General features: G+C 44.0%; 1 long non-coding RNA gene across 2 annotated transcripts; it reads left to right on the forward strand.

Moving 5' to 3' along the window:
- The first annotated feature begins 6,832 nt into the window (after window positions 1–6,832).
- On the forward strand, window positions 6,833–9,937 carry LOC120098013 (uncharacterized). Of its 2 annotated transcripts, none has more exons than XR_015647527.1 (3): window positions 6,833–6,973; window positions 8,237–8,353; window positions 8,742–9,937. It is a non-coding gene; the product is annotated as an uncharacterized LOC120098013 (long non-coding RNA). The 2 variants fall into 2 exon arrangements; XR_015647522.1 differs by lacking the exon at window positions 6,833–6,973 and adding an exon at window positions 8,073–8,145.
- Window positions 9,938–11,680: the final 1,743 nt, after the last annotated feature.

The following is an 11,680-nucleotide window of genomic DNA, read 5'->3' on the forward strand; positions in this document are numbered from 1 at the left end:
GAGACCTGTCACACAGTGTGATTTTGTGAATTTCTCAGCTTAGATCCAACAGTTGCCTCCGTCAGCGAGAAAGACACCACAAGATTCACAAAAATGAACTCTTCTGATTCATTTCTTTGGGGAAAAACATTCCTACAACATTCAGTGTTATGTTTGTCCTGAAGGACTTCTCAAAGATTGATGATTCCACTAACTAATGTCCTCCTCCCTCTCTCCCAATTTTAGGAGGAGTGAGTGAATATTTTCTCTGCAGAGGCACTTCAAATGGGTAATTGCTTTCATGCCAGGCATTTCTGTGAAATTGGATAATAAACAGGGTCTTAAATTCTTTGTTTCCCTTGAGTTGCCCGAGCTTAAGAGAATTTCTATGGAGAATTTTATTTCTTAGGCTACAACTTTAATAACTTCATTTAGACCCTTGTTTGTTTCCCCTCCCTGATCCCAGCTGTACTTTTGGGTATGTAATGTACTTTCTCTGGCTATGGCTAGGAGGAAGCTTCTTGAAGTATTCATTTTCTTCTGAAATAGGAAATTCAATCAAGTCTCTTTCAGGAAAATAATGGGCATTTATTGATGGGCTCCAGACCCTGCAGACTTTCCAGCAAAGGGCCAGATGGGAACTATTTTAGGCTTTGTCTAGTGTGAAAACAGCCCCAGACAACACCAAGTAAAGATGGCTGCATTACAATAAAACTTTATTTATATGCACTGACACTTGGATTTTATATAAATAAATTACCTTACTGATTTGGTTTTTTTTCCCTCCTAGTGCTTAAAAATGTAATTACCATTCTTTTCTTATATATAGTTCTTATGAATATCAGATTTGATCCACAAGCCAGAGTCTGTTGACTCATGTACTAATTCAGTGAATCAAGAAATATTTTGAGCAAACTACTTGGTACAGTAAGGAAAGTAGACATGACACCCACACATGTTTTGCTTTTAGCAGAGAAACTGTATAAAACGATGACATGAACTATCCATGGTATGGTTAAGGGGAGGCTTTTATTGTAGATGTGAGTGAGAACAGCCAGGGGCAACTGAAGGATCTACAGTAGAAACAGAAAGAAGTAGGCTGAACGCAGCCAGCAGACTGGACCAGGACGTGAGAGAAGCAGAGACAGACAGACAGACAGACAGACAGACAGACAGATGGACAGGCAGGCAGAAATAAAGATAGATAGATGATAGGTAAATATTAAGAAAGGGAAGAGGAAAGGAAGGAAGATAGGTAGATGGATGAAGGGATAGATGGATAAATAGATACATAGAAAGAGATAGATGATAATAGATAGATAGATAGATAGATAGATAGATAGATAGATAGATAGATAGACAGAACATATAAAATAGGTTATAAGAAGAATGAGGAGCTGTGAGAAGCAAAGCCAGTGAACCAGAGGGAGTTTAGGGTAGGGTAGGAGGTTAAAAAGGGCTAGGATGCTAGCCTAGGCTTCAAAAGGTATTTGTATTACTGATGGACTCTGGAGGGTCAGCATGTGCTTAGTAGGTTAGCAAGCACTAAAGGTAGCCATCTGTCCCTTCTGCCAAAGAGAAGGGAATGCTTGTAGAGAGGAACAAGCTTCAAAGTTTTCTGAGGAGTGTTTACTTTTTTCTAACTGTCAGAAATCCTCCTGTAGTCCAGTTTGGACCCATTTCCTGATATTTGGACTGCCTTTTGGGGTTTTAGGAACTGAAGTTTTCTTGGGACCTAACGGAAATCACTTTGGAGAAGCTGGAAACGAGACATTCATGTGTAAGTGGAAAGGTGACTTATATTTGACTATGTCCCAGGCAGAGCTCCTGAAAGGCTGGAGTGTAAGCACTTCTCCAGTCTTCTCACGTGTTACCAGCAAGGTAGGAGTGTTGGCTTTAGGTGTCTGATGCTCCAGGCAACAGAGACAGGAACTATTTCTCAGTCTGTAAAGTACAGGGTCTTTACAGATTCCTATGAAACAGTGCAATCTGCAACCTCTATACAGATCAACCAATGGACTAATAAACAAATCACTTCCTTATGAATAAACAATTCTTCATCAATAAACTATTTTCTTAGAACTGCGTCTTCCAGTACGGTAATCATCAGTCCTTGTGTCTGTTTTAATTAAGATGTAAGTTAATAATATGCAATATAAAAAAGCCTAGTTTTGGGGTTGGGGATTTAGCTCAGTGGTAGAGCGCTTGCCTAGCAAGCACAAGGCCCTGGGTGCGGTCCCCAGCTCTGAAAAAAAGAAAAGAAAAGAAAAAGCCTAGTTTTTCTTTTGTACTAGCCACACTACAGTACTTACTGGACAGTGAAGAAATAGGTTTCCATGAGCATAATGCTTCCTTGGGTGGAACCTCTTTAAAATAAGGTAATTTTCTTTTTCCCTCTCCGAGTCCAGTTAAGCAAATTCATCTGGATGGTGTGAAGTCTGTAATCTCACCATCCCTCAGAATCAGGAAGCAGCAGCTTAGTATATGAGAAAGAAGATGGTGGCATCACTTTGGGGCAGCAACATGGTAGGACAGCCACTGATCATAAAAGTCCCCACAAAGTCCATCCTCAAAGGAAGGTGGGCAACCTGTAACAGCTGCAATACCCATCTATGTGGAAAGAAGTAGGAGAAGTCGGAAGGCATCTTGAAAATCACTGGTGAAGGAACTCCCACATAACTGGAAGATGGTAACCAGTTGTGTAGATTTGTGAACAATGGCTAACACTGGCAGATCCTGAAAATCAATGGGCAGTGCCTGTGAACCCCAAGAGAACTAATGCCAGGCTGTCTTTGCAGGACAGAAACTCAGAGCAAGAGCAAAAGCTCTGACTGGAGGGAGATGCCAGACGAACAGGCTGTGAGCAGGGAAGAACAGAAGAGCGAGGATAGACACCGGGCAGTCAGAGGACGAGCAGCTGCGGCTGCAAAATCAGCAGCCGGAAGAGGGGACGGGAAGTTAGACGTTGCTTTCTCTACCCTGTCTCCTGTTTAAGGATCCATATAAAATCAGTCCTTAGGAATGGGCGCCGATGACTCCAGGTGAAGTTCATTGAGAGCTAAATGGGAAAAAATGTCCTTAAAGACAATGGTGGTGCAGCAGAAGCAAGCTCAGAAAACCGTTGCTTGCTATTCCAAGATGAGTCAAGAGGTATTTGGAAAATGCGGTAAAACATGACCGTGCACATCCGTTAGAATTAGAAAACTCAGACTGGAGACTCCAGGCCTCGAGAAGAGTTAGCGAGTGTACATAAAGAATTTTAAGACAGATGTTAAACTATAAGAAACAATACTGGGTATAAAATGAAAAGAAACAGAGGGGGGTTGGAAACAATGATTTACCCATTTGTGGTCTTAAAACATTATTTCCTTCTAAAAGAGTTATGACTGATCCCAGCACAGCAGTGGGAAGGAGGGAAAAAAGCCTGGAGTCCCGAATCACACGAGGCAGCATCAAAACAATCAGGCAGCACGAGGCGGTGTCAGGAGGACTCATCATCAGCCTACTTGACCAGCCACTCTCTCTGTGAAGGCACAGAGAGCACAATTTGCTTCATAAGAGTAATAGTTAAACTGAATCAACATCCATCAAATATATTTGCGTGCATAAGCTCAATATAGTAGTTTAAAAGTGGCCAACTTTATAAGCTTCGGTTACCTTGTAAACGGATAATAACAGGAACCGTGTCCATGAGTGAGTGAAATAGAGGAGGAGAAGGAGAAACGTAAGGGCTCTTTGGAAAGTTGGTTGGATGGTGTTTTGCTGGGGCAAACGCGTGAAGGAACATTTAGCTGAAGTGGACCCAGGTGAAAGACTAAGGCAGACTCATGAAACAATAGTTGACTGAGGCAAACAGAGGTGAAAGGATGTTCTGTCAAAGCAAGGATGTGAAAGGACACGCAATGAAGGATTCCTTGCTAACAACACGCATGTATTTGGTCCGCTTTACATTGCACAGTTGAACTGCATTTTTTGAGATGCCATAGAGAGAAACGCCCCCCAAAACCTTCTGGTGGTGTGCTGCAGTTTCTCGTCGATTCCATGGACTTGGGCTGATTGGCACAGCGAGGTCAGCTGAGACAGACGAACACGATGAGGCAAGATCTGTGGAAGACACAGTTGTGTGAAGTCTGAAGGGAATAGAACTTGACTGCTTTATGGAGCTGGCTGGGCAACACTTGTGAGTCTCAAGTCTTCACCGATCTTGACTTGGCTGAGGCCCAGCCTAGAACTTTTCCTGCTGGTCCTTCTGGTCCCTCCTGCTGACTCGTGCTAAGGCTGAGGCCTGGCTGTCTCTGCTATGTCATGTCACTGATGTTACTAACCTGACTACTGAACTGGACTGCCGGTGCATCTGTGAGGTATTAGCAAGAGGCTCACACTCCACTGCCGACTTGTGAACCTATCTGCTGATTTCCAGATAGCACAGATGGGGATTTGTCGCGCGCCCAATGTCCCGCCAGCAAGAACGACGAGCGGCATCAGGATTCTTCTGTGAGCAAGCCTTTACTGTGTTACAGCTCTTCTCAGTGTTACAGCTCTTCTCAGTGTTACAGCTCTTCTTAGTGTTACAGCTCTTCTCAGTGTTACAGCTCTTCTGAACAGGGACTCCCGAGCAGCAAAATCGCTCGGCTTATATAGACAACAGTATGCTAATTATCTCTCAGGGATTGGTGGGGCTTGGATCACCCCACTACTTGTCCTCCAGGGATTGGCGGAGAATGAATCACCTCATTAGCATATTAACGGTCAACTAACACCTGGTGCATAAACCGCACATGTGCAGTACCGCTGTTCACCACTAGAGGGAGCCCTAGCAAGGGGACAAGCCTGCACATGTGCAGTAAGTCGTTTATATCCAGACAAGGCTGGATGTCGGCGCCATCTTTGTTTCGCCGCGCCGCTCTCTACAGGGATTGCTCCAGGGAACCTTTCTAAACAGGTCCACTTACCCTGTGTCCTTTCTTTCTCACTACCTCTGGTGGGTGGTGGGCTAAAACAGAGGTTAAAGTATTTAAGAACCATCATTAAAAATAAGGTTTAAAAAATTAAAGTTACAAGGAAGAGTAAATTAAAAAATAAGATGTACAATAGCATTTTATTTAAAAAAACAAAGAAACAAGCAAACAATGGAATTACTGAATCACCATTCTGAAGTTTCAACTCACTCAACACATCCAGGCATCGTGGACCAACAGTGGTTGAAACACAAAAAGAGACAAGCAGTCGTAGTTTGCCTCCCAATAAAAGAAAACGCCCCTCTGAGATGTTCTTGCCCATGGGATCGAACTTGCTAGTGGCCAAGACTTTAGATCCAGTTGATATTGCAGGAAACATATAGGAGAGAGAGAGAGAGCTGTTCTGAACGACACAGTGCATATGCGATCCAGGGATTAGAAGCTACCAGTTTTTTAATATAGTGTTGTCAATGAGAGAGAGAGTGTGTGTTCAGGGTATTGAAAGAGGCTTTTGAAATATATCAAATATTTTAAACTTGGCAAGCTGAAACTGTTATTTAAGGAACCCAATGAATGGCCATAAACTCAGGATGTAAGCAGCTGTAATGAGGAGCTCTCCACATCCAAGCACCTTGATGATGTCTCCTGGCTGCTGATTTCATGAGGGGGATTAAGAACAAGTTAACTGAGGTACGGAGCTAAACAGAGAATTCTCAGCAGAGGAATCTCCAATGGCCGAGAAGCACTTAAAGAAATGTTCAACATCCTTAGTCATTAGTGAAGTGCATAACAAAACAACCCTGAGATTCCACCTCACACCAATCAGAATGGCTAAGATCAAAAGCTCAAGTGACAGCAAATGCTGGCAAGGTTATAGAGAAAGGGAACACTCCCCCATAGTTGGTGGGATTGCAAACTGGTACAACCACTCTGGAAATCAATCTGGAGGTTCCTCAGAAAATTGAAAATAGTTCTACCTGGAGACCCAGCTATACCACTCCTGGGCATATGCCCAAAAGATGCTCCACAATATCACAAGGACATGTGCTCCATCATGTTCATAGCAGCCTTATTCATAAAAGCCAGAAACTAGAAGCAACCCAGATACCCCTCAACTGAAGAGTGGATACAGAAAATGTGGTTCATCTACACAATGGAATACTATTCAGCTATTAAGAATGAAGACATCATGAGTGTTGCAGGCAAATGGATGGAACTAGAAAATATCATCCTGAGTAAAACATCTCAGACACAAAAGGACATGCGTGGTATGTGCTCACTGCTAAGTGAACATTAGCCATAAAATAGAGAGTACCCATGCTACACTCCAAAGACCCAAAGACATTAAATAAGAAGGAGGGACCGAGTGAGGTTCTTAAATCACACTGAGAAGGGGAAACAAAAAATCATGGGATTCAGAGGCAGGGAGGTAACTGGGTGGGAGAAGGGAGGGGAAGGAGACAGAAAGGGGGAGACAGAATCAGGCCTGGGGGCGGAGACAGGAGAGAAGGGCACATAGGTGCAGAGGACTAGCTTGTCTGGCCTGAGTGGGAAATAATACATCTAATCCTATAGGGACTTTTGATGCCTTAGCCTCATGGAATGGAGTGGGCACCCTCTCAGGGGAAGAACTGCAAGGGGGACCTGTAGGGGTGAACATTTGGGATGTAATAAATAAAATAATAACACCCCCCAAAAGAACAAGTTAACATGCTTTACTGCATTTGTACTGGTGAGTAATATGGACTGTGTTGGGGTTTAAATCTTGGCTCACGTCCAGACAACCAAGTCAACATGCTTCCAGGTGGAGAGGTTTAATGAGAGAAGAGTAGAAGAGGAGAGGAAAGGCTGGCCATGAGCACGTGGAGGGAAGGGGGAAGGGGAACGGGGAGAGAGGAGACAAAGGAAAGAGGACAAGAGAGCAGAGAAGAGAAGAGGAAGAGCAAGAGAAAAAGGAGAGGGCAAGCAGCCCCTTGTACAGTCAGGCATACCTGGCTGTTGCCAGGCAACTGTGGGGCGGAGCATATTGTTGCCAGGTAGCTGTGGGGGTGAGCTTAGACAGAAAAACAACAGATTGCGTTTTGCTTCTATAATCTTGCTTTCTTCCTACCTGGGCTAATCTCCCCTCCTTACTTTATTAATGAAATAGTTACAAACCAACTATTTTCACTTCATGTTTCTGTTTCTGTGAATGACTGCTGGTGAGTCTTGGTTATAACTCCACCCTTCAGTAACAGAAAAAGATCAAAATGATGCTATGCAGAATATAAACGTTGTAAATAACTGTAGACCCAGGCTCAATGTCTCTCCAAAGCAGCAGCTGCTGGGTTGGCTCACTGGGCCAACCAGCATAAGTTCTCTAACTCTTTATATGTATGTTTGGGTTCTGGGAGGTATGATTTGTACAACATATATAAGATCCTCATCTTGTAGTAATTCATCGAGCTGTACTTTTGTGTTGTATGATTAATGGTTTAGAAAGGTGCTGGTAAAACACCAAGAGGCTGAACTAGATGGTGTTATTCCTAGTTAGAGCACAGTCTGAGGGAGAACTACAGGAGTACTGTGTCCCCAGGATTCCAAGGAGGGTCTAACACACAGTCACAGTTATGAAGTTGTTCTTCAGGGTTAGGCCACCAGTTTCAGGATCATCTGAGATAATTACACAATATATATTGTCCTCACTTGAGAACATGCTATACTGTAAGAGTCTGTCAGAAGACCCCACACACACACACACTCAATAAGGCCACAGAGACCAGAATCACTGCAATCTGAAAGAGGTTTATTGTTCCAACGTACATTGGGGTCCCCCAGCATGCAGGCAAGAGGAGACCCTGAGCTCACAAAGCACACACTTTTTATAAACATTTTGGCGGGGAATTCAGCAGTCATCTGAGTTGGACGACTGCGATTGGTTACCCTGAACAACATTTAAAATTATTGGTCAACTCGAATGGTAAGATTGTCTCCTACATTTGGCCCTGTCCTGCCCATCTTGTGGAATTTGTGGTATTTCCTGGCATTGTCTTTTTTCCTAGTCACTTTCCTCTCTGTCCTCACCCTAGGCTGGGTGGGTTGCTGTTTGGGTCATTTCCTTATCTGTCCTACCCCCAAGCAGGGTGGTGACCTGCTATTTCTAACAGGGTTCTCACAATACAAAGTTGCAGGCCCCACTTAACCACCAGATGCAGAAACTCAAAGACCTGTTAAGTATTTCAGTAAGCTCCACCTGTGATAGGGAAGCCATTGCGCTGTATCTAATGGTGCGTTTTTTCCTCTGCTTTTTCTTGTCACAGTCCCTAGCCTGGACCAGGCTGCACAGAATGAAGGCCTTGGAGAGTTACGAGGAGCTTGCCATCCTCCTTGAAGGCATCCACCCATACAGAGGAGCCCTGGCCCAACTTCCTTGGACAGTAAGCACCACTGGGATGCAAAAAGCCATTTAGACTATTTTGCATATTATGGCCCTGTGCTTGGGTCCCTCCACGGGTAATGTATGGAGACCATGATTAGTTCAGAGCAGACATAGATTTGACTTGAAGCCAGCTCCATTATGAACCTTCATGAACATTAATGGCCACATTGCTGACATGCACGTGTAGTTTTAATGTGCAAAAATCAGCTATTTCGAACACTCACTTACAGCAATAGGAGAATACATGAATTTGTGTTCATTTGAGTTCTGAGGGCACAGCAGGATGGAAACAGTGGAGGTATACCCCTCCAGGCTTAGAGGCTCGCCAAGAAAGCCATTATTTTGTTTGCAAATGCTGAGACCGTTTTTTTTTTTTTTTTTTCTAGGCAGCGTGTTAAGTGGCAAAGTCAGGAAATGACTGTGTCCTTCTGAAAGTACCTGTTGGTCTTGCCTCTAGAACTGGGGAGCTCTGTTCCACTTGGTTATTTGTGAGGGGTGGGTATTTTAAATGCGATGTCAAGAGAAGAATGTAATTGTTCCCTCTGGGTTGTCCTTGCCTGTTTGTAGTGATTCAGTATGGAAGATTGGATATGCTCTGTTGACCACACACCAGGAAGACACAGGCTTTTGTGCTGATTCTCCAGGCTGTAGGGAGGTTTGCTTTTCTCCATCACATAGTGCAAACTTCTCTGGGTTGCATGGCTGCCCCAACCACACCTGTACTGGAGGCTTTATATTCCAATGGGTGCCTGTGACTTCATGGCTATCCAAAGGCCTGGGATATCCATTCTAGGAGGATCACTTGTCAGGAGGGAAATTACTTCCTTGATAATCTACACTTGTATTTTTTGGTATTTGCCCCGGACACCCCAGTGTGGCGAATGCTGAGATTACATCAGGGTCTATGGGTGGCTGCAAAGGCAGATGCCCCTGGATGCTGGCATCTAGAAGGCAAAGGTGAACAGATGCCAGACAAGTACTACAGGGAAGGCAATGACGTGTACCTGGTCAGGAGACAAGAACCCTGCAGGGAACCAAGGAGGATCCTACGAGAACTTCGATTTGATCTTGAAAGACCCCCCCCCATGAGTCTTAACTCAGAGCTGCAACAGGCTTGAAGGAGCCCAAGCACGCCCAGATACCTAGGGCCGAGTCACCACCATTAAAACTAACAGACCATAAAAGGAAAGGAATGCAGAACAGACCAGGAGTACCGGATCTGACTCACAGGCCACCTGGCAGGAAGAGATAAGCCCCCAGGCCCCGACATTCAGGACGCCCCAGCCTGCACGTACTCTCTTACCACGTTGCAACCTCATTTGAATATGATTCAAACCTGCCAATGTGTGTAGCTATACCTTATTACCTCATCATGTGAAATAGCCAATCATATGTGAACATGTCTATGTGCCTCGTTTGAATCCACCAATCCCCATAACTATGCATCTGTTTCTGTACGCCCGCTTTTGCTTCCCCAAGCCCTATAAAAGCCCCATGCTGGAGCTGCTGGGCACGCAAGTCCTCCGAAGAGACTGTGTGCTCGCAGGTACCTGTGTTTTCCAATAAACCCTCTTGCTGATTGCATCCGAGTGGTCTCGGCTCGGTCATTGGGCGCTTGGGTCTCCTCCTGAGGGAAAGGTCCTCTCCGGAGGTCTTTCAATCTGAGGTATAAAAGCATGGGATGTCTCCAGGGAACTCTTTTCTCCTGGACCTTGTCTCCATGTCAAGATCTCAGTGTTCAGTCTCAATCTTAGTACAAGTTGGTTGCTACCTGGCCAGCTTTAAAATAGGAAATCCCAGTTCATGGTCTGACTTTAACCACTCTGGGGTTTCAGTCTGGATGTCCATATTTTTAAAAAGATGATGACCCGGCAATTCTCATGTAGGGAAATTTAAGAGCCCAAGGTTAAAATGGTTTGAGGCACAATGGTTGCCTGTCTCCCATTTCTGATGACCTGTCTAACCGTTGTATAGACACTGGACAAATAGGCCGAGCAGAGGGCAATGGCTGAGTAACAGAGGGAGGTAACACCTTTGGCAACAGACTCCTTACCCTGTCCCTACTGGGGATCTTACCCTTCGTCCTGGCAGTGGGTAGAGCACTCTAGAATGTTATAATGTTAAAGGGGCCATCTGCATCTACTTTTCTTCCCTTTCTCATTTTTTTCAACAATTAAGTCCAAGTTATGTTCTAAAAATTAAAATTGCTCTAATTTTCTCTTTGGGACTAGGCAGAAGCAACCTCCCTTCTCTCCTTCCTACCAGCTTGGCAGGAGGGGAGCAGCAGACTATGCGGCTTGCAGCTAACAGTTCCAGAAGTTCGGATTTGTAAGCTATTTCTCATACATTCATACATCTCAGGGCTGAGTAGCCCCTCATTTGTCACCAACGTGTCCCCGTAAAATCCACCACCTTCCTGCTCATAATAGTTTCTTTTCCTATTTTATTTTAGTAAGCCCTCTTGCTTGCTAAGACAAATACTAATAGAAAACTCTGTGCCAAGTGCAAGGGTTTGGTTTTAAAATACGACCCATTTGTTCTCTCTAACAAACAATATTTAAATAATACATATAATAAGGCTCTCGCAACTTTACTCCTTGGCCTTGGAAAGAGCTTAAGTCAGCACTTGAAAACGGAATTTGCCTATTTGTTCTGGATGTTTAATTAATGGTACATCTTAGCAAACAAGCAGGAAGCCTAGGGAAACTACCCTCCTCTTTTTCATTTTTCTCAAAATCTTTTAAGTTTTTCCAGGTGAGAACTTAACTCAGCACAAAGGCAATCTTTCTCTATCACTAAGCATGCAAAGGCACCAGGAAGCTGCATGCCAGCATTTGTTGAGTTGAGTGTGGCTGGCCAACCTCATCAATTGGCCTGTTAGGTGCCCCTCTAAATCCCCATTGCCAATCAACGAGAGAAGCAGGGTTATTATACCCATTCTATAAAGGAAGAAGGTGTAGGAATGACTAACATTTCTAGTAAAAGCACACCCTTTAGGTGTCTTCAAGATCAAGTTTATACCTTGATTAAAGAGTGAAAGCATAAAAAATGCAATCAAGAAGTCAGAAGTTTAAAAATGCTATCTCACCCCTAAGGAGCCCTAAATACCTCAAATTCCAGACCCTGCTCTCGGCCAGTGAGTAGGTAAAAGGTCACATTTCTTGAGCCTGCTCTCCCAGGAACTAGATAAAAGGACTTAAGATAAGCCCTTAGGTATGTGATCCCAACCTAGTAAAGATAACAGGAAGCTTCTTCCAGGAACTAGCTGACCATAAAGTTAGATTACAATCTTAAAAGCAATCTTGAGAGACAGGAAGCTTCTCCT

Source organism: Rattus norvegicus, chromosome 1 (assembly GCF_021556685.1).
Source record: "Rattus norvegicus strain SHRSP/BbbUtx chromosome 1, alternate assembly SHRSP_T2T, whole genome shotgun sequence".
Classification (NCBI taxonomy): Eukaryota; Metazoa; Chordata; class Mammalia; order Rodentia; family Muridae; genus Rattus; species Rattus norvegicus.